This window comes from Mirounga angustirostris, unplaced genomic scaffold (assembly GCF_029215605.1).
Source record: "Mirounga angustirostris isolate CCGP_5_RB_7025 unplaced genomic scaffold, mMirAng1.0.hap1 SCAF_9, whole genome shotgun sequence".
Lineage (NCBI taxonomy): Eukaryota > Metazoa > Chordata > Mammalia > Carnivora > Phocidae > Mirounga > Mirounga angustirostris.
In genome coordinates, this window is record NW_026991717.1 from 103,103,447 (window position 1) to 103,126,086 (window position 22,640).

Sequence of the window (22,640 nt, forward strand, 5' to 3'; positions counted from 1 at the left end):
GGCCTCCTGATGATTTGCCCACTGACTCTGACTTCGTTGATCTGGTTCCAACGAACTCAACGAGTGCGGGACCACTTTAAATCAGGAGCATAGCCAAAGGCATTCTTCCCTTCAAAAAGTGATGTTACCAGGGGCGCCTGGGTGGCTCAGTCGTTAAGCGTCTGCCTTCGGCTCAGGTCATGATCCCAGGGTCCTGGGATCGAGCCCCGCATCGGGCTCCCTGCTCTGCGGGGAGCCTGCTTCTCCCTCTCCCACTCCCCCTGCTTGTGTTCCCTCTCTTGCTGTGTCTCTCTCTGTCAAATAAATAAATAAAATCTTAAAAAAAAAAAGTGATGTTACCAGTAAATAAAATGATTCAAACATATTAAATTGAAATCATAATGCAGATTCTCCATTTTCCTCACAGTCGAAGCCCTGTTTTCAAACAGCATCTGATGCCAGAGCTAATACTCTTAGCCAGTCTCTGATGGCACAACCATATCTACCTCCCTCTTTTTCCTGCTGTATAATATTCTCTAGGATGAATAGTTGGGGCCGTTCACCCACTGATAGCTCTTTACATGGGCCCTAATACTTTGCGGTTCCTCACAGTGCTGCAAGGACAGCATGCCCCTTCTTCTACACGCTTCCTCGTGTTGCTACACACGTATTTCTCCAGAGACGTGGCTCTCCGAGTGTGCTCCCTGGTCTGGTGTAATGACCATCACCTGGAACTTACTAGAAATGCAGGATCTCAGGTCTGACCCCAGACTTTCTGAATCATACATTGAATCAGGAGCCTGACAAGCTGTATTTTAAGAAGCCGTCCAGGGGATGTTGAGGTCCACTTAAACTTGAAAACCATCTCGCTGGAGATCAGATCTCATTGGAGATCAGAGTGGTACAAGAGCCAGAACATGGGAAACCCTTGCTTGGAACGCCGAAATGAAACCTCCCCAAGGATCAGGAGTGAAGGCGAAATGTCAGAAAGGTTAGGGTTTTAGCCTGACTTTTTTAGGAAAGTCTTCAGAGTTAGGACTCCATTAAACTTGTCAAGAAAAATCAAGACTAGTTTCAGAACTCAAGTATGTAATCTGACTAAGCATAGAATTTGGAAATACAAATTTGAACTTAAAATTTATATTCAAAGATTACTTACTATAATGTGAAAGAGGGGTTGAGAGATCGTAGTCTGAGAAGGGCAGGCACAGGAAGGTACAAAGCCCACAGATGTTAAGTATCTTTTCCAAGCTCCCTGGGCTGATTAGTTGGCAGAGTGATGACAGGGACCTTGGACCCTGGGTTTAGATCAGGGTGCCAGACATTACACCACACAGTATTATGCTGTAATCAAAGATAGCCCTTAAGAATTTTTTTACCACAATGGTGCCTGGATGGCTCAGTCGTTAAGCGTCTGCCTTCGGCTCAGGTCATGATCCCAGGGTCCTGGGATCGAGCCCCGCATCGGACTTCCTGCTCCGTGGGAAGCCTGCTTCTCCCTCTCCCACTCCCCCTGCTTGCGTTCCTTCTCTCGCTGTCTCTCTCTGTCAAATAAATAAACAAAGTCCTTAAAAAAAGAAAAAAGAAAGTTTTTACCACAATCTTAGAAAATTTTAATGCATAGATTATCCTGAAAATAATTTTGAGAGGAATAAGAACTGGGTGTTTATTCTAGAAGAAAGTTGCCAAAACCAAAGAATTCCAATATAAAGAAAATGTTACCCAAAAGTATCCAGAAAGAGATCATCATGAAACGCCTCAGTGACACCCTCATTCCCTTATAATTTTGACATTTTTTTGCAAAATTAAATGACTTTTATGTATAATATAGCATGAAAGGAAATTTTTTCAATGTACCTACATCCCTAATATACTTGTCTGTATATTTCTGTACAATCTGTCCATTCCCTATACATTTATATTTATTTTTGCCCAGTTGTGACATAAGGCACACAAGTGTTCTGCATTTTTTATCTTAAAATGTTTGGTAAGCATTCTTCCATATTTCCATGTCACTATACAATGTTCATAGCTGACTTATAGCTCTTCAATAACCTGTGGGATCTGCCATAATTTATTTGGCCATGTTACTGGACCTCTAAATGATCTAAGATTAGTTTTATATCATCAACAATGCTACAATGAACCTTTTATATTTTTTTCTTTCCTCCTTTGAATTATTTCCTTTGGTTAAATTCCAACAAGCAGGCTATGGAGACACTAAGCAAGCATCTATTTATGGTCCTTGATCCGAAATACCAAACCCACTTCTCAATGTTCTAGCAGAATTTTCACTGGAACTCCAACAAAAGTTTCACACTAAGTACTCATTCCAGGTGGAAAGAAAACAAGGCCAAAATTAAATCAATTCTAAAATAAACCAGGCTTCAAATAAGGAAAATTAACCCAAAACACTAACCTGAATTCACACTCTCAATTATTTACGTTTTATTGAGCTCAATACCAAGAATCCTTCACAGTAATTTGAGAAAATTTAAATACAAAATGGACTTCAAGAGCTTTAAATTAGCACAACATTTAATTAATTGGCCCTGGAAAACCTTCATTTCTCAACTCTTCCACCTGCCAAATGGGAGTAAACGTATTTGCCGAACTTGGAGAGGAAATGTACATAAAAATGAGATAAGATGGGTGAGTAAATACTTTTACTTTTGAAAAATGCGGCCTGCTCCCTTTTAAGAACCATTTAAGTCTAAAGGGGAGCCATGGAGTCGCTGTCAGCGACAAGATGATGCTCAGCGTCCAGGGACTGGCCCTCTGTCCTGTTGGCTCAGGAAGTCCATGTGGACCGTCAGGGCCTAGAGCTCCAGGGACCTTGGGAGTGTGGGGGACCCCAACAGAGAGGTGTAAGTTAACATTTATCCCAATATGAAATAGTTTATAAACCAATTATTTATAACAAGAAATATATCTGCCAAGATACTGGAATGATCGGCCAGGCTTTCTCCCCCTGTAGGTAAAATCTGCAAAGAAATCCAAATTATAATTAGGAAGAAGTCTGCTTGGTAAGCGTGGAAGTAAGCCTGGGGAGTTGGCTCATGACTCAGGTGCTGGATGGCTTCAGGCTCTGCGGCACCCACCTCGACCGAGACAGGACAGGCTGTGTCCTTGGACTTGGGCAACTTCTAGACAGGGCTCGAATGACACTGCCAACCATGGCCTCTGAGAATTTCCCTTTTCCTTCTTCCATGGCCAACTATCCCGTCTTCTGAAGGACGGTTTTCCCTTCTGATATGTTAACAGCTTAAATCAAGCTCCAGTCAGATTTTGTTGATCTGGCAACAATTCCATCTCATTAGAGAGGACTTCGCCTGCCTCTACCCTTATCTCTTTTGCGTTGATTGATGGTTCATGCTCAGGCTAATGGGTTGCCAAATTAATGGATTACCTGAATTGTTACAACGGTACAAAAATTAACAACTCACAGCTTGTTGTCAAGCCAAACCTTGCCAGACTAGGGACTTCTTGAATTAAGAGATAGGACATTCGACTCAACATCACTCATCATCAGGGAAATGCAGATCAAAACCACAGTGAGATATCACCTCACAACTGTCAGAATGGCTAGTATCAAAAAGACAAGAAATAACAAATGTGGGCGAGGATGTGGAGAAAAGGGAATCCTCGTGCACTGTTGGTGGGAATGCAAACTGGTGCAGCCACTCTGGAAAACAGTATGGAGGCTCTTAATAAAATTAAAAATAGACCTGCCATATGATCCAGCAATTCCACTTGTGGGTATTTATCCAAAGAAAATGAAAACAATAACTTGGAAAGATATATGGACCCCCATGTTCATTGCAGCATTATTTATAACAGCCAGGATACGGAAGCAACCTAAGTGTCCATCAGCAGATGAATGAATAAAGAAAATGCGCTATTATATATAGACAATGGGATAGCATTCAACCGTAAAAAAAAATCTTGTCATTTGCAACAACATGGATGGACTTGGAGTACATTATGCTATGCGAAATGTCAGACAGAGAACGATGAATGCCATATGACCTCTTCTATATGAAATCTAAAAAACAAAACAAAACAAAAAAAAGGAAACCAAGCTCATAGATACAGAGAACAGATTGGTGATTGCCAGAGGCAGGGGGTTGGGGATCGGCAAAATGGGTGAAGGGAATTAAGAGGCACAAACTTCCAGTTATAAAATATATAAGTCATGTGGATGTCATGTACAGCATGGTGACCATAGTTAATAATACTATATTAATACCTGAAGGTTTCTAAGAGAGTAAATTTTAAAAGTTCTCATCACAAGAAAAAAAAAATGCTGTAACTAGGTCTAGTGATAGATGTTAACTAGATTTACTGTGGTGATCATTTCACAATATATACAAATATCAAATCATTATGTTGTACACCTAAAACTAATATAATGTATGTCAATTATACCTCAATGGAAAAAAAAAAGAGATAGGACATTTGACATGAGCTCAGTCGTTACTAGAAAGTATATAGATTCTTCTAAAAATGCCAAAATAGTTTGTTCTCTTTATTTTTTTTTTAAGATTTTTTATTTATTTATTTGAGAGAGAGAGAATGAGAGACAGAGAGCATGAGAGGGAGGAGGGTCAGAGGGAGAAGCAGACTCCCTGCCGAGCAGGGAGCCCAATGCGGGACTTGATCCCGGGACTCCGGGATCATGACCTGAGCCGAAGGCAGTCGCCTAACCAACTGAGCCACCCAGGTGCCCAGTTTGTTCTCTTTAATAAGATAACCTATATTCCTGCAATCTTGTTTAAACTATAAAATTACTTGGCAAACCTTGTCTTCCAAGTTTGTAAGTAATTTTTAGCTCAACTCAATCCTGTTAAATTATAAAAGGTTTTGAATTAAATGGATCCAAACTGATGAACTTCTAGTGATTCCCTGAACTGAAAAAAAAATAGCAAGAATTATATGTAAAATTTGGATTCTTCTTCTCTGCCATAAACACACCACTCTGCTGTGCCTCCACTTGGTAAAGTTTGATAATCAAATTCTCACCTTTTTTTCTTTTACTTTTAGCACTTGCTACTAACCTTAGTTCTTTATCTAAAATGTTGCTATGCATAGGAACTTAACCCAAAGCTGACTTCAGCTATCTATCAGCTATTTTTTGCTCAGAATTATAGATATAAAATTAACCTAGAATTTCATAGAGACAAAAGGTACATTCGTGGTTGACAGGGCTTAGGGGGAGGGGAGAATGGAGAGTGACTGCTAATGGGAACAAGGCTTCTTTTGGAGGCAATGAAAATATTCTGAAAATAGTGGTAGTAGTTGCACAACCTTGGGAAAATATACTAAAGACCGTGAACTGTGGTTAAAACTCAATTTAAAAGGATACATTTTATGGTATGTGAACTCTCTCAATTAAAAAAAAATTATTTCAGAGCAACATGGGTCTTCTTAGAATACTGTATTCAGGCATTATTCATTGCCCATGGGCAAAAATTACAAGAGGCATAAAGAAAGGGAATTGTTCAAACAGTCTTAATTTGAAAGAGATTTTAGGCATTGAATGAAGTTGAAACCAAATTCACAGTAGGAGATTGGAATCCTTCTCTTGTCTGCTGAGGAGCTGGTGAGTGACAGCAATCAGGCTGCCTAAGCCCTTAGAAAATCCTGAGAAAGGGGCGCCTGGGTGTCTCAGTTGGTTAAGCTACTGCCTTCGGCTCAGGTCATGATCCTTGAGTCCCGGGATCGAGTCCCGCATCGGGCTCCCTGCTCGGCGGGGAGTCTGCTTCTCCCTCTGATCCTCCTCCCTCTCATGCTCTCTGTCTCTCATTCTCTCTCTCTCAAATAAATAAATAAAATCTTTAAAAAAAAAAGAAAATCATGAGAAAATAGCAAATCTGTTCTCCAATTGGCAAGATTATATATTATATTAAGGCTTTGATGGCTCAGCTCAAGACAAGAACTTATGGTGGTCATCAGAACAATCCACTCATCCCTATAACACTGGAAGGTGCCCATCCTTCCAGAGGAAAACAATCCTCTAGACATGAATAAGAAATAGACAGTAGATTTCTGAAAATGTATTCTGTAAGTTGAATTTGTGTAAAGTGAATCACCTTCCCTCTGCTCATTTACATAAAGATCTCAGAAATGTGTTGGCAGAGGTGGTGGTATGGGGGTGGGGGGGTAACGTTTGGCTTCAAGCAATATAAGACTTACAGTTAATTTAGCCTAGGTTTCTGTAAGCAGTTACAAGTGTGTTGGCTTTCTAGACATTAAGGTGGAAAAGCCAACTGCATGCAAGAGAATCTGGGGCCAAGAGTGTCTTCTTCCTCCCAGGTGTCATATAAGGACAGTTGGCCACACAGATAGCTCTGTGGTATACCACAAAAAGTGAGCAGGCAAGTGTGGGGGTGGGGAGCCTCTCAGGGTTTTTGAGTTCAGAGCATGCCACCTTCCCCAGTGTCTGACCTCAATACTTTTTTTTAAGTTTTTATTTAAATTCCAGTTAGTTAACATACAGTGTAATATTAGTTTCAGGTATACGATATAGTGATTCATCATTTACATACATCACCCAGTGCTCGTCAAAACAGGTGCACTCCTTAATCTCCATCACCTATTTAACCCCTCCCCCACCCCCTCTTTTCCGCTAACCATCAGTTTGTTCTCTGGAGTTAAGAGTCTGTTTCTTGGTTAGCCTCTCTCTCTTTCTCTTTTTACCCTTTGCGCATTTCTTTTGTTTTTTAAATTCCGCATGAGTGAAATTATATGGTATTTGTCTTTCTCTGATTAACTTACTTCACTTAGCATAATACTGTTTAGCTCCATGTTGTTGTAAATGGGAAGATTTCATTCTTTTTTATGGCTGGGTAATATTCCATTTTATATATGTATATAAATGTAGATGCATGCTACATCTTCTTTATCCATTCATCAATTGATGGACACTTGGACTGTTTTCATAATTTGGCTATTGTAGATAATGCTGCTATAATCATCAAGGTGCATGTATCCCTTTGAATTAGTATTTTTGTATTATTTGGGTAAATACCTCATGGTGTGATTGCTAGATGGTAGGGGAGTCCTATTTCTAACTTTCTGGGGGAACCTCCACACTGTTTTCCACAGTAGCTGCACCAGTTTGCATCACCAATCGTGCAAGAGGGCTCCCCTTTCTCCATATCCTCACCAACACCCGTTATTTCTCATGTTGTTGATTTTAGCCATTCTGACAGGTATGAAGAGGTATGAAGTGATACTCTTAAAGACCTGTAAGCACAGGTATAGTTTCCCTAATTCAAGGGGCTCTCTACTTATGCAATCTATTCACTGAAGTTGAGTGTAGATCTATGCCATCTGATTCACTTTGCATATTCAAAGAAAGGGTCATCATATGCAACCCCACTCTCCTCTAGTCAGAAAGAGCTTGAACAAGCCAAGTGGTAATCAGCTCTGCAGGTGCTCCTGGCCACTATCCCCCTCCCATCCTTGAGTTTCCCTACCAACTCTGCACTCAAAAGTTCTCCATTAATATGAATTCTTCAACTTTGAGGGAATTTAATCAAACCATAAGAGACTCTTAATGATAGAGAACAAACTGAGGGTTGATGGAGGGGAGGTGGGCAGGGATGGGCTAGATGAGTGATGGGTATTAAGGAGGGCACTTGTTGTGATGAGCGCTGGGTGTTGTACGTTAAGTGATGAATCACTGAATTCTACTCCTGAAACCAATATTGCACTATATGTTAACTAACTGGAATTTAAATAAAAATTTGAAAAAAATACCATTTACTTTTTTTTTTTTGTGGCTGACACCATGCGTTTATTTATTTTTTTGAAGATTTTTTTTTGTTATGTTAATCCCCATACATTACATCATTAGTTTTAGATGTAGTGTTCCATGATTCATTGTTTGTGCATAACACCCAGTGCTCCATGCAGAACGTGCCCTCCTCAATACCCATCACCAGGCTAACCTATCCTCCCACCCCCCTCCCCTCTAGAACCCTCAGTTTGTTTTTCAGAGTCCATCATCTCTCATAGTTCGTCTACCCCTCCGATTTCCCCCCTTCATTCTTCCCCTCCTGCTATCTTCTTCTTCTTTTTTTTTCCCTAACATATATTGCATTATTTGTTTCAGAGGTACAGATCTGAGATTCAACAGTCTTACACAATTCACAGCGCTTACCAGAGCACATACCCTCCCCAGTGTTTAATCATTTTAAATCCAATTTGTTTGACATGAGCTGTTGTAACTAAAAAACTATGGAATGAGAGGTGTTCAAACTAGTATTTCTAGAATACATTACTCAGCTTTAAAAAACTAGAGACTTAGATTCCAGGACCAATGAATATTTATCAAGGTCTCCATGAATTCAATCAAAAATAGAAACTCAGCACATTCAGTGGATGTCCACTAAACAAAATTTCTGCACAAAACTTAAAACTCTCATGAATGCTGTTCTCATATGAAAGAGTTAACAAGAAAACAATAGAATTCTTTAAAAAAAAATCCACCTTATTTTTACCCTTAGATCTGAAAAGCAATACATGTAGGAAATTTAAATATATAGAAAAATATTTTTTAAACTTTGGATTATCTGTTCGCAGGTCTGTTTTCTCCAAACTTGCAAAGAGAAGATCGTATCTTTACAACATCTGTCTCATAGTATACTCTTTTAAGATTTTATTTATTTATTTAAGAGAGAGAGCGCACACACAATGGGGGAGGGGCAGAGGGAGAGGGAGAAGCAAACTTCCCGCTGAGCAGGGAGCCCAACTGGGGCTCAATCCCAGGACCCCAGGATCATGACCTGAGCTGAAGGCAGACACTGGGTGACTGAGCCACCCAGGCACCCCTGCCTCATAGTATATTCTCAACAAATTGTTGAATTAATGATTGTGCAAAAGTCTAGAGTTCGAAGAAACTTGGAATCAAAAAAAATGGTTTTTACAAAAAGTAAACAAATTCCTTGAAGGCATAATTTTTAAAAATCTGGTGCACTTTTTTCTTGTTGGTAACTTTAGGGAAGCTGTATAATAAACACTTCCTTCAATGCCGTACCCCAGGATTCCCCCAGGACCCTCCTCACTTCACTCCTGGCTGGTTCCCATTGCTCCGGACCACAGTCTGGTCTTGGTTCTTGGCCCTGGTCCTGCTCTTAGAATAGCCAGAGGGCTTGGCTGCCCTGACTGGCCCTCAGTGCTCTCTAGCCCACTCTACGCTCAGGCATTGCCCCAGGCTGCCTCTTGTGGGACTGACTCTCTGTACTAGCACTGCCTGCCCCACCCCAGGACCTGAACCGAGTTCCTGACCTCCCAGGCCCAACCCAACTCCCCTCAGTGGCATCAGAATTTGGACACAATCCTTAAGGCTCTCTAATTTGACCCTGCTATTCCCTCAAGTTAGCACCCCTCTCCCCAAAAAAGAAATGGAAAGAAACCTACAGAGGTAGCTCCTCACCACCCATTCTCCCTTTCCTTCCTCATTCCTCTCAGTAGTGGTGACTTTTCAACCTTCTTTCTCCTCAACCTCTCTGGGGCTCTCATACACTAGACAAACTAGACTTGAAGAATCGCTCCTACTCCTAAAAGCCCCCACAGCTACTCCCATGCCCTTCCTCCCAATCATTCTGGAAAAATCTTACCCTCCCCCAACACGGCTCCTCCCCCCTTCCCAGCACTGTACCCTCATGCACAGCACGCTTGAGACCCCTGCTTCTCGCCTGTGCACACAGTCTTCTGGGGAGTAAGGCTTGTCTCCTCCCTGGCAATAGCTTCTATCCTCCCCAGGCCTGCACTCCTCTTCTTCTGGAAGGGGCAGGAAGGAGAAATCACATATATACTTTTGTTTTCCCATCATCCCACTGAGGAACCTCTCCTAGCATCCTAGTCCTATGGCCTCAAACATTTCTCTTAACCAAAGAGAGACTCTAAGTCTGTACACCTATCTCACAGAGTTGTTAACACGAAGGAATTTTTGAAATGTAAGCTATTACTATCACAGTATATAAGACCTAATAGCACTTAAATTCCAACTAAAGACAGATGCACAGAATTTGCAAGCAGAAGGCCTGGGTTCTAACTCAAGCTTTCACACCAACTAACTGTGTAGGCTCACACCCTTTTCTCAACCACCCCAGGGTACAGTACCCCCACTGCATATAAATCACTGTATTCTTCCCAACAGAAGACCAGGAGCCTGATCAGACGAGGTCATGGGGTCCTTTCCAGCTCTGGACCAATTCACAATTCTCTAAACATAAATAAGAATTTAAACAAGGGCTAAGAGAAAGGAAAAATCTTAAGGGTCTTGAGGTCATTGTGCAATGGGAGAAGTCTTCCTGACCAAGGGACGTGCTGAGGCTGAAGGAGGGACAGGCACACGTTTTAGGGAGGGAAGGAACACAAGCAAAGCCACAGAGGTGGGGACAGAAAGGCAGTGGGCAGTTGTGTTTCTGAAGGCTCAGATCACCTTGGTGTCTCTCTGGGGGCTTACCTTGGCCAAGTGAGTCTTTGATACGGGACTACAGTAACATCTTTCCAGGCCATAATGACGGTCTTTAGTCTCCCTCTTCCCATTTGTGGGGGAGGGCTCCTGGAAACCATGATTATATAAGATGACCCCACCCCTCTGACTGTTCTCACAGGCTCAGGGAATGAGAGTGACCAGCTGGTGATCAAGAGCTAGTTCTTCAAATAGCCAACAAGTGATGCAAATTGAAATGTTGACCTAGACTGAGTTCAGGCCTCCTTCAGATACAATCTTCCAGAACGAGGGAGGGCCTGGGTTCAGGTTCACATTCACAAAGGCTAAAGGACATATGCAATTTATCTGCAGGGTGAGGGGCAACCATTCATTTATTTGACAAATATTTATCATGCATCTTCTATGAATCAGACCCTGCATTAGATGCTACTAGTAAAATGGTGAACAAGACAGAAAAACAGTCTCTGTGTTCATGGAGCCTGTATTCTAGTGAAGGAAACAAATAAAAAAATCAGTAAACAAATTAAGGAAATGAAATTGTGATTAGGAGCTAAGAAGAAAACAAACAAGAAGCTAAGATGGAAAAGCAGTGGGAGAACCTACTTTAGCTACAATGGGTAGAACAGGTCTGGCTGAACAACGGAAGTTAAGCTGAGAACGGGTGGTTACAAGGGGACAGCTCTGTGGACAGTAGCGAAGAACATTCCAGGCACAGGGAACAGCATGCAGCAGGCAAAGGGAACAGCATGTGGTGGAAAAGAGCTCGGTTTGTTCCAGACACTGGTGGAAGGCCCAGGTTGGATGATCGTGGAAAAGATGAGATAAGTGGCATCAGATGAAGAGATGTTGGCAGAAGCCAGATCACGTAGCACCTTGTAGATCATAAAAGGCATTTGTGTTTTATTGTAAAATGTTATTTTATTTTATTTTATTTTATTCTAAATATAAAGAAAACATACTGACGGTTTTAAGCCAGAGAGTGGCATTTTTAAGCAGACTGCTCTGGGGCTATCTGGAAAGAGTCTGGAAGGGAGCAGAAGCAGGGGATCAGTTAGGAGCCTAGAGCAGTGGTCCAGGTGGGAGATGAGGATGGCCTGGACAAGGATGTGACAGCAGAGCTGGAAAGAAGTACACGGGTTCAAGCTGGAATTTGGTGACAAACTACAAAAACATGCTGCAATTGCTGTAATTAAATAGTAAAAAGCTTTAAAAACAGGGCAAAGAAAGAAAGGACCATCTCAGTACATTGTACTAAAGTAGGAAGGAGCCTTAACATCTCATTTTATAGAAAGGGAACAGAGGCCCAAAGGGTTGGAATGATTGGTTCCAAGATACTTGGCTGACTCCCGGCAGAGCCAGGATCCAAAGCCAGGATCCCAGCCTTCAGCCTAGCCGTCCCACTTCCACCGTCACGACCCCAAGCAGGAGACCTTGGGATGTTCCATGCGCGTGGAAGCCTAGTCACTCCCTGCCCAGCCCAGCAGACAAAACCGTGTCCCTGAGCCTTTGACAGGGGAGGAGAATACGATGATGGCGAGCTCCGTTACTAGGTGCTGGATACTGATCCTAATGTTTGCACAAATAGTTCATTTAATCCTCACAACCACCTTGTGAGATGGGTACTGTTTTTAAACTCATTCCACAGACCAGTAAAATAAGGCACAAAAAAGCTAAACGAGCCATTTCGCAAGCCCCAAGCAAACCACATACTGCCTCCACGCACTCTCCAGCTGCCACATCCGCTTGGCGCTGGGAGAGGTCAGGCTCCTTGGGTCCCCACAGCATCTGCTCTGCTCGTCTCCCATTACCTGTTGGGTGCTGGTGATATTTTCCTTTTTAGCTACATGCCAGGAAATTTCCTGTGGGTGATTATATGGGAATAATTAGTCTTTATGTAAGCGCTGCCTTGCAGGATATGAAAGACATAACTTGCAGGCAGCCAGAGAACCCAGGAGGCTGCTCGTAATCACAAGGTTTCATTGTCTCCAGGAGTAGTTATGGATTTCAGCCACAAATCACCACTTCAATTGGGTCTACATACCTTAGCTTCTATAGCGAATTTCTAGGGAAAGATGAAGGAGGAAGGGGCAGCATCCTGGGGTTCTTTTTCCCTGCTGGAAGCTTCTCATCAGGAGTGGAAGGCAGATGCTGTTTCCTGCGGAATCAATGTCATGGCCTAATCACAGCCCTCTGAGTCCTGGGACGTGGGGGCCAAGAGGGACCTTATGGAGTCTTAATTCAGGCTCTTCAGGTGGCATATAACGGGTGCCCACTTCAAACCACCTGACTTACAAAAGGGGATCAGGGTATTCCTGGCCTCAAGAAAAGAAGTTCAAGCAAGCCTCAAGCCAGACTCCTGCCTAGAACTGAAAGTTATCAGCATTCTCTCCCTTGATTGTCATAAGTTCAGTGTAACTGTATCAGTTACAGTGATAATAGCAATTCCCTAACCTATGTGCATAACACTCCCCAAAACCCGCACTGCTCCACCACATCCTCTCCCTCACCACCCCCTGCTTCCAACACCACCGCTCTCCAAAACCGGACAGTGCTCGGGTTGTCCGATACTACGTAACAACTACCCCAAAAGTTAGCAGCTTAAAACATCAATCATTTTATTAAATTTCATGATTTCCTGGGTCAGGAGTTCTTCTTTTCTGTAGGGTTTCAGCGGAGGTCACCTGGTGGTAGCCAGCTGGGAGGCGGGCTCGTGTAGAGGCTCAAGACCGTTTCACTCACAGGTCTGGTGCCTTGGTGGCATTGGCTGGAGGGTGGGGCTCAGCGGGACACCCACCCGTGGCCTCTCAGCATGGCAGCCTTGGCGTCGTTAAGTTTCTTCCACTGCAGCTTGAGGTTCCCCAGGAACCCGGGTGGAAGCTGTAAGCCTTCTTGTGATCTCGCCTCAGGGACCTCAAAACAATGCTTCTGCCACATGAAACAAGTCACCGAAGCCAGCTCAGATGCAAAGGCAGGTGAATTAGACTCTCCTTCTCCTAGGAGTACTAATTAATTTGTGGCCCTCTTAACCTCCTACAGACAGGTTGCTAGACAGTACCTAAGTATTTCCTACTCGCTTAGATCCAAGGGAAAGGTAAATGAGAAATGGAAACAAACATCGGATCAAATGGTTTAGGGGACCGGGAGGCGTCGTGATGGGCCATGATGGGATTTGTCTAGGTGGCTCAGGTGGAGACCGGCCCCCGTCAGTCCTCTCCTTTCACCAATGGGCAGTAGCTTCAAGAAATGATGAAGAAAGGATGATCCGCAAAGCGGAGGAGAATATCAAACCTACCTCTTAAGGTTGCGAAGACTGAATCGATTTTATAGATGCAAAGCGCTTAGAACAGCCTGTGGCACGTAGTAAGTGCCCTGTTAGTATTCATCATCATCATCATCCTTGATAGACCACACGAAAACACTTCCTAACCTTAACTAGGCATCAAAAATTAACTCCTCAGTGGCTGATTTTTCAGGACTATACTGGAAAGCAAAGGAAGGAAGAAACGCAGTTTACAACCACTTTGTCTATATGCCAATTACCAGGCTGAATTCATTCGGGATTCTCAAAGTAAATAAGTTTCATTTCAATGTGTTAATGAAAATAATAGTGCCATTGTAAAGCTCTCGGGTTGTCTGTCCCTACATGCATTGCAGGAATGATCATATTCCACGAAGAGTTGGTGATCAAAGTGACCATTTTGTGCCAGTGACCACTCTTCTTACAATCCAGAGAGTTCCAGAGAGAGAGACTTGTTACAAGCTGACCACACAGGAACAAGTAACGTCCTCTCCACCAGTCATCAAAAGCTGGGGCTAGCCTGATGTCACAGCTTCAAAGAACCAGCCCAGGAGAGTATTAGAATCAGCTTTAGGTGTCCTGCCAGACGGGCGTACCCTGAGTTACATGAAAGTGTTGTACAAGATTTTCACACCAGTGGTCTTTCTTTATAGAAATAAATACTGATACCAAGGCACTTGGGAGTTTGTGGGGCCTTAAAACCTAATGATGGAACCCAGAAATTTCACTTCCTAAAAGCAGAAAATTCCTCCAGCTTACTGGAAGAGAGAAGGTTTGACATCAGGCATGCCCTTCTGGTTTATTACCTTGGCGAGGTGTAGGAATAGTTTCAGGACATCCAAAGAACACTTCCTATTATTCTGGCTTTTAATCCACAGGTCAGGGTATCCATGTGAAAGTCCTGCCAACTATTAATAATATCTATCCCAATTATGCATTATAAATATGACCCTCGTACACTGTTGGTAGGAAGGTAAATTGATGCGGTCACTATGGAAAACAATAGGGAGGTGCCTTAAAAAATTAAAAATAGAACTACCATCTGATCCAGCAGTTCCGCTTCTGGGTATATATCTGAAGGAAATGAAATCATTATCTTGAAAAGGTAACTATAGCCCCATGTTCATTGCAGCATTATTCACAATAGTCAAGATATGGGAACAAGTAAGTGTCGGTTGATGGAAGAATGGATAAAGAAAATTATATGTAAGGAATATTATTCAGCCATAGAAAAGAAGGAAGCTCTGCTGTTTGTAACAACATGGATGAACCCTGAAGGCATTATGCTCGGTGAGGTAAGTCAGACAGAGAAAGCAAAATATGAACTCACTTGTCTGTGAAAGCTAAAAAAAAAATAAAAAAAAAAAAAAAAAGCCAAACTCAAAAACAGAAAGTAAAATGGTGGTTACCAGGGGCTGGAGGGGGAGATATTGGTCAAAGGTACAAACTTTCAGGTATAAGACAAGTTCTAGGGATCTAATACACAGAATGGTGACTACAGTTAACATACTTGTAAGTTGCTAAAGAGTGGATCTTAAAAATTCCTAACCACACACAAATTACAATTATGTGAGGTGATGGATATGTTAACAAACTTTACTGTAGCAATTATTTTGTAATGTATACATGTATCAAATCATCACATTGCACACCTTAAACTTACACAATGTTATATGTCAGTTAATTCTCTATCAAGCTGAGGGTGGAAAGGAAGTAATCAATTGCTCAATAACCACCTGTGACTAGTGGCTACCATATTGAATCACACAGATATAAAAATCTTGCATCATTTCATAGACAGTGCTGTGAAAGAGCTATAGCATTTGGATCCGCAGGCCCAGGATGTCGTGGAACACCCATGGCTGAATGTATCTATGGAGAGAGGGGCGCTCCTCTGTTCCCTACACCTGGAATGCCGTTGAGGAACCTCTGAGCTCCCTTTTGAAAGACGCCAGGAGGAACTGCGCTGACCCTTGGGGCCACCAGCGACACCTTGTGGTAGCCAAAGCAACCGCAGTTAAACATCCCCTCTCCTTGGAGAGCTGAGCTGCATTTCTGATCTTCTGTCCTCTGAGCACATGTAACCAGAACCCACCCACTGTGCTTAAGGGAGATTACAACATTATCAAATTCCCATGCAGCAGGGGCTGTGCTAAGTTTTTCCAATGTGTTTTCTCACCTAATCAGAACAACAACCTTATGGGGTGGATGCTATTGGTATTATCCCTGTTTCAGAGATGAGCGAACAGAGGTTCGGGACCACTGAGGCTCATGAATAGGGAGGCTGGGAAGAAGCCTGTTCCAGTGCTAATAAATCAGGTTTCATAGTCATGTAATTTGAGTATTCAAAGAAACGTGACCTCCTTCCTGCTCCAAAATGGTGCAGCTGGATACTATAGAGCATATACAAACACAGAGCACAGGAGGAATGTTGCAGGTGTTAATTTTCTGTGTCCACCCTTTCATCTCTTATGGGGCTGCCTTCTCATCACACTTTTGTTATTCACAGCAGTAAATCACACCTCCCTGTTCACAGATCCCTAACCCCAAATGAATACATTCAAAGACCATTCTTCAGCAAGACTGCACAGTTTAGAAAATAGATTCCATTAAATTTGAAATAATAAACTTGCTACTAACATATTACACTCCGCTTAAGAAAGTCAAAGCATGTCCATGCTGGGTTCATTTGTCAGCCATTTCAGAGACTTTTTATACATGTATAACTCAGGAACAAAATTATAGTATTACTTGCAAAGGTTTTTCAAGGTCTCCCATTGCCATTTTTTTTTTAATTTTTTTTACAACTCAGATATTGACTTCTGCTGCATGTCAAGTGTGCTTTTTGTGGGCTTCCACCACCTGTCAATCATTCTGAGTCCTTAATTAGGGCTCTTCCAAGGAGACTCTGACATCCCAGAGAGTAATGCTTCCACACGGCTTCTCGTCCTCTTTCCCAAATTAAAAACCATGTCAGGGCGCCTGGGTGGCTCAGTTGGTTAAGTGACTGCCTTCGGCTCAGGTCATGATCCTGGAGTCCTGGGATCGAGTCCCGCATCGGGCTCCCTGCTTGGCGGGGAGTCTGCTTCTCCCTCTGACCCTCCCCCCTCTCATGCTCTATCTCATTCTCTCTCTCAAATAAATAAATATAATCTTTAAAAAAAAAAAAAAAAAAACCATGTCAGCAGACACGGTCAAAAGAGGCACTTGCTCTTTCTTGGGGAGATATTTTAAAGGGCAGGTTTTTAAAGTGCGGGTAGGGGGAATGGAGTGAGCTTCAGGAATGCTGAGTCATCGGAAGCAGGGTGGTAGAAGCTTGCTGTGCTGACACAATGGTGTCCAGAGCCCCACTCCGGCCAACAGCAGCTAAATGTTGTTCTGATGATTTTGTGTGGCTGAAAACTTATAGGTGTTGCCTCCTGAAAAGCAATACTCAGCAAAGACAGCACCGGACCCTGCTGAAAGGGCTTCCAAGCACCAGCTGTGTCCACAGCTGCTCAGCCTCCCAACTTCCCTGATGAACCAGCATTCTTCTTTTGGGCAAGGATTGTTCCACGTTGCCTCTGATTCAGAAAAGACAGTGGGATCCAAGGGGAGGGATGTGAGCAGAAAGAAGCAAAGGGCAGGTGGGGCTAGCCGGATAGGGAGAGAATGGTTTGTGTAGGAAGAACATGGTGCTAGGACCTAGGAGAGGTAGCCTGCTTTCTTACTGGAATGACACCCTGGTTTCTGGAGGTCACACCGGCTACTGAAAAAGTCAAAGCATCAAATGCCACCCTAGAAGTGTGTGGTCCGGGCCCCATCAAGTCTTTTTGGAACCCTGACTCAACTGGCCCCATTTCTCTCTTCATTTATGGGAGATAGGTGGAGGCCAACCCTCATATCTGCTGCAGCCGGCCCCACTCAACAACTCAGTTTCTTGCATTGCTGTGACTGCACCTCCAAACACCAGGTCTTCCTGCTGCTTCAGGCCCTTCTCCCCGGGGCAGGAGGGGAGGGCCGACCCGTCTTCCTGCCTTGGCATCCCAGGGGCTACCGCCTCTCTGTCACTGCCTCTGAACTTCAGACTCACAGTTATTTCTACCCCAAACAAAATTTTTCCCAGCAAATGTGACAATACTCTCAATCTTAGATGTCCTAGAATTATATCGGGGTCCTCAAAAACTAGGCTGACCATATCATCTTTGAGAATGAAGGGGCACTATTATTAGCAGGCCAAGGCAATAGGCATAAACTCCGATGGACTGAATATATGTTCATTCTCTCAAAAACCAGCCACTCTAAGCTTTGAGGTTTATAACCATCTCTGGGGAATCAAGTGTCTCATCAGCTAATGGAGGCAATTTAAGGGGTACCTTCTTGGGGTACCCATTTTGTCAAGCTTCATTGTGAGTCCAGAAGCCTAGCCTGGTTCAGCCAGATGACAGGTGGGTTCCCTACCTTCCGAGAGCTCCCTCTCTTCCAGCGAATAGAGGCCTTCACTGTCCTCTTCTTGTCAAAGAGTCGATCTCTGTCTGGGGGACTGTCACCCCCACAGTCCCCTGTCCTTTCTCAGGAGCTCTCTGGAACCACTGCCCCAGTGGCAGGGTGGCCCTGACTTCTGAATCCAGAATGCATCTAAAAGGTTTGTCTCTTCTCAGTGGGAGACTTGGGCTAGGACATACACTGTGGACGCCCACGTTTCTGGGTGAGTTTGATGCTTGCAGAGGCAACGGGATCTGATACTTAGGTCAGAAGTCTCCAGGTCCCCTTTCCGGAAAGGCAAAGAACAAGAAGACTGAACAGAAGAGAGTATAATCAAATTCTATACGTGAAACCAAATAGCAATTTCTAAAATGATGCACATGCCTATCAGCAAAACACCTGCCCCTGAAACTATACGGGTGTCTTTGAAAATTTCTTCATAATTGAGGCGAGGGCATGTGGTGGGGGGGTGCAGGGACTAGTGGTGGACTTGTAGATGTTTTTTTAACAAGGAGAATACGGAGTCTACAAGCATTGTTTCCAGAGCTTAACGAAGTAAAAACTCAAAACAGAATTTCTGCTATGGTTTCAGCTGTCAAAAACCCATGTAGTTATATGACCGAGGACAGAAGGGAACAGAAAAAAATGAAATATTCAGATTATAGGTGTGGCCGGGGGGCAAAAATGGCTTTCTCTATTTCCTTTTCTCCCATTACAGCAGCTATAACCTTGCGAATAATTCAGTGGAATGGAGCATTCTCTAACACTAGGCACTTCAAAAAGAAAAGAAGTCCATTTATGCAGCAAGGGTGGGCCGGGCAGCAGGGGCTCATGGCTCCTCCTGGGCCATGGCTCAGCCGGGGGCCGAGCATCTTTCCCATGTGACAGTGTGATCGTAACACTACCAGAGCCTCCCCGGTGTGTGATCCGAGGCAGACCCCAGCCCACCGCTGCCCACCAGAGCCAGACCAGCGTCTCCTCTCTCTCTCAAGGCCGTCACACCAGAAGGAAGGACTGAACCCTCGTTGCTCTATTTCCTTGTAGGATCAGGCAGAGCCATTACTGTGTCTTACATTGGGAGAAACATTGAATCAGTCAAAACCTTCTCTGGCTGAATCCCACTGAGCTTGACAAGTGTAATTCTTGATTCATGCCACGTCTTGGGTCAAACTGTAGTCACTCTTTGAACGCTGGCCTTGACTTTATTTGGGGGTGAAGATGAACAGCTGAAGCCTCTCTGACCTTTTCCGTGTAAACCTACCTAGAACTCTGTGGGCTGGGAGAGGCTCCCTGTACTTCCAGAGACATCTATGCTTTGAGGTTCTTTAAAAGTATCAATAAGAAATGGTAGCTGTACCAGTCACTAAGGAAGCAATTCCATACATGATCTTGTTTACTCTTCCCCCAGGACACCATGCCCTCCATCCTCCACCTACTCCAACTCCTGCGCTACCACCAAATGCTGAGCTCGGGGGGAAGAAGTACAATAAATATCCCCACTTCGCAGAGGAAGAAGGAGGAGCTTGGATGAAGAAACTTGCCCAGGTCACATGCAGGATTGGGCCCGAGGCCTGTGGATTCCAAAGCCTGCACTCATCAGCAATATGCTTCTATCGCCTCGAGTAAAATAAAAGACATGTGGTCAATCATTGGAGTGTTTAAACTAAGGTTTTCTCTTTTAGTTGTTTATTTTAACCTCCAGAAGCTCTAGATCTGGAAGGGACCAAGAGCTGATTTTTGTTTGTCTCCTTTCTTTAAAGAAGAAACTGTCACCTTTGAACCCTTGGATCAATTCAGGTCTAAAAGAATAGGTATTATGATTCACCAGGTCAGCCGCTAGGCTCAGCCTGGGGACAGTGATGGGGAGAGGGGGAGTCCCTCGTTGACACAAAGGAAATGTGAGACAGCTGTGCTGGGCGTCTCCAAGGCATGGCTGCTTGCATCTATGGTTTAGGCCAGTTCCAGAATCTCCATGAATATACACATTCATTATTTCTTGGGGGAAGGAAAGTGATTATCTATCTGCATGCCTAGGACTGCTCACCCCGCAGAATCTGAGTCTATAAATAAAGCTGGTCACCTCCATCAGAGAGCCAAGCCTTCATCTAGCTTGACATATTAAATATCAACAAGGCTAAAAAAGAAGCACGAGGAAAGCTCCTGCCAATCCTCTGATTCAGCGTGTTACTCATCAGCCGTGACTAGGCATCTACATGGGCCGCCGAACACCACATCCTACCTGGGTTATTCTGCAGCAAGGACCTAGAGGGTGGAGCCTCATGGAATCAGGATTACAGTCCACAAAAGAAGAGTCTCTCCCACAGCCCGGGTGGTTACCTTTAATGTCATAATAATGATAGCTAACAACACTGAGCATGTACCGCGGGCCAGACACTGAGCTCCAAGCTTTGCATGCGCCGTCTTATTTAAAATTTACAATGACCCTGTGAGGTAACTGCCATTACTGTTGGCATCCCCATTCTACAGATGAGAACATGAAGGCTTATTGAAGCTGGGCTGGTGACCCTGGGTTTGGCTCTCCATATCTGTTCTGTTCCCTTCCCTGCACCGCTATGTGTCCCTGGGACACTGGCCTCTGTGACTGTATCCACGGGGCTTTTTGCCATGGTTCCAGCTGAGTTGGGCCAGTGGGAGGCAGTGGCCTGAGATGGGAAGCCAGGATAAGAAAAGGATGGGCATTTCTCCCCCCACCCCTGCCCCACCTCCTCCTTCCCTGCCTGGTCTGTTTGGGCAGTGGTTGCTTTCCTCTCCCAGGGCCACACCTCTGGTCCAGTGGACCCCCCCGCACCGCCCCCCAGCAGCACTGCAGCCCTTCCCAGGGTTCAGGGAACCCTGTTCCTTCCTCTTGTCCCTTCAGGCAGAAAGGTGATAATGGTTTCCCCTGTGGTTAGTCGCTGGGGGCTTTATCATCCCTCACAGGTTACCTTAAACTTCCTACACCCCTAAAAATAATCCTTGTTAAACTCTTCACTTAAATTCCTTGAGTGTACCATCACGTTCCTGCCAGGACCCTGGCTGAGGCAGAAACTGAATTTCTTGCTCAAGTTAGCACAACTAAATATGGTAAAGCTGGGATTAGGAATCTTGGCAGTCTGACTCCAGAACTCACACTTTAAACCACTCTCTCCTCTGGTTAAACACCAGATAAGGCCACCAGTGACAGGGAAGGGAGTCCAGCTTCTGATTTCAAATCCTCGGTCCTTTCCCAGATGCTGTCCCTTAGGCAAACATGGTTCATAGTCAGGGCTATGTCCTGGACCCCGCTTTCTCCCCAGACTGTCAGAGTCACCCCCGCATTCCCCCGAATGTTCAGGGCCACTGTGAGAATGACCTGGCCGGAGCTTGGCAGGGGAAGCCTTTCTCTGAGCCAGGCCAAGCCCATTCTCTTGTGTCACCAACAGGAAGCCCAATTTATGGCCCCGTGGGATGGAGGTGAGGCTCCTGTGCTCTGCCAGCCCCTCTGCTGTCCTCCCCTTCCACGCCCTGGGAAAGTCCAGATCACCAGCAGCGCCTTGGTGGGTTCCCCTTCTCTCCCTGTCTTTGAGCTCCCACTTCAGCTGAAAGGACTCACTTTCTGCCCCCACTCTCCACCCATATCCCAGAATGTGTTCTGGGTCACATTGACCCCAACGTGGAACTTAGTCTTATGCTGATTTCACACTTTTTCACAGGACCTGTGTATATTTGGTAGACTTTTCATTGAAGCAATGCAAACAACTTCAATCAAACCTTAAACATCCTTCTCTTTAAAGCAACTTCAGACACTCTGGCACCATGGATCTGTCACTGGCTTCTCCCCACACACAGCCCGGCTTGCCCCTGCCTTGCCGTCTTCTCTCTTCCCTTTCTCTGCCTGTCCTCTTCTCAAGAATAAAAAGCAAAGTTGGCAGTTTAACTGTCTTCTTTCTTTTTTTTTTTAAACAATTTATTTAGTTATTTTTTAACTAACCTCTAGGCTCATTGTGGGGCTCGAACTCATGACCCTGAGATGAAGAGTTGCACGCTCTACCAACTGAGCCAGCCGGGTGCCCCTGTCTTCTTTCTTGCTTTGGCTCCTGCACCTTCTTCAACACATAGCAGTTTTTCAATGCACTCACTTTAACAAAACTCCCTCCATAAGAAAAATTCTGGGAGCAGCTGCTAAGTCAGTAGTCTCTATGTCATGCATCACGGTAGAGAGCCACGTCTATGGTGCAATCAGGAGCCGCTTCCCCTGCACTGCGCAGACTAGAAGTCTGCAGAAAGGTGTACACGATTTCACTGTGAGCAAAGAGCATGAATTGTGAAGGCATCCGAAGGTGCAAAACACCAGAGAGGCTGGTAGAAAGCAAAGAGCCCAGGATTCAGCCCAGGGACCTTGTTGGGGCCCGTGTCTTCCACTAACTAGCTGTGGAATCAGGTCAGCTACAT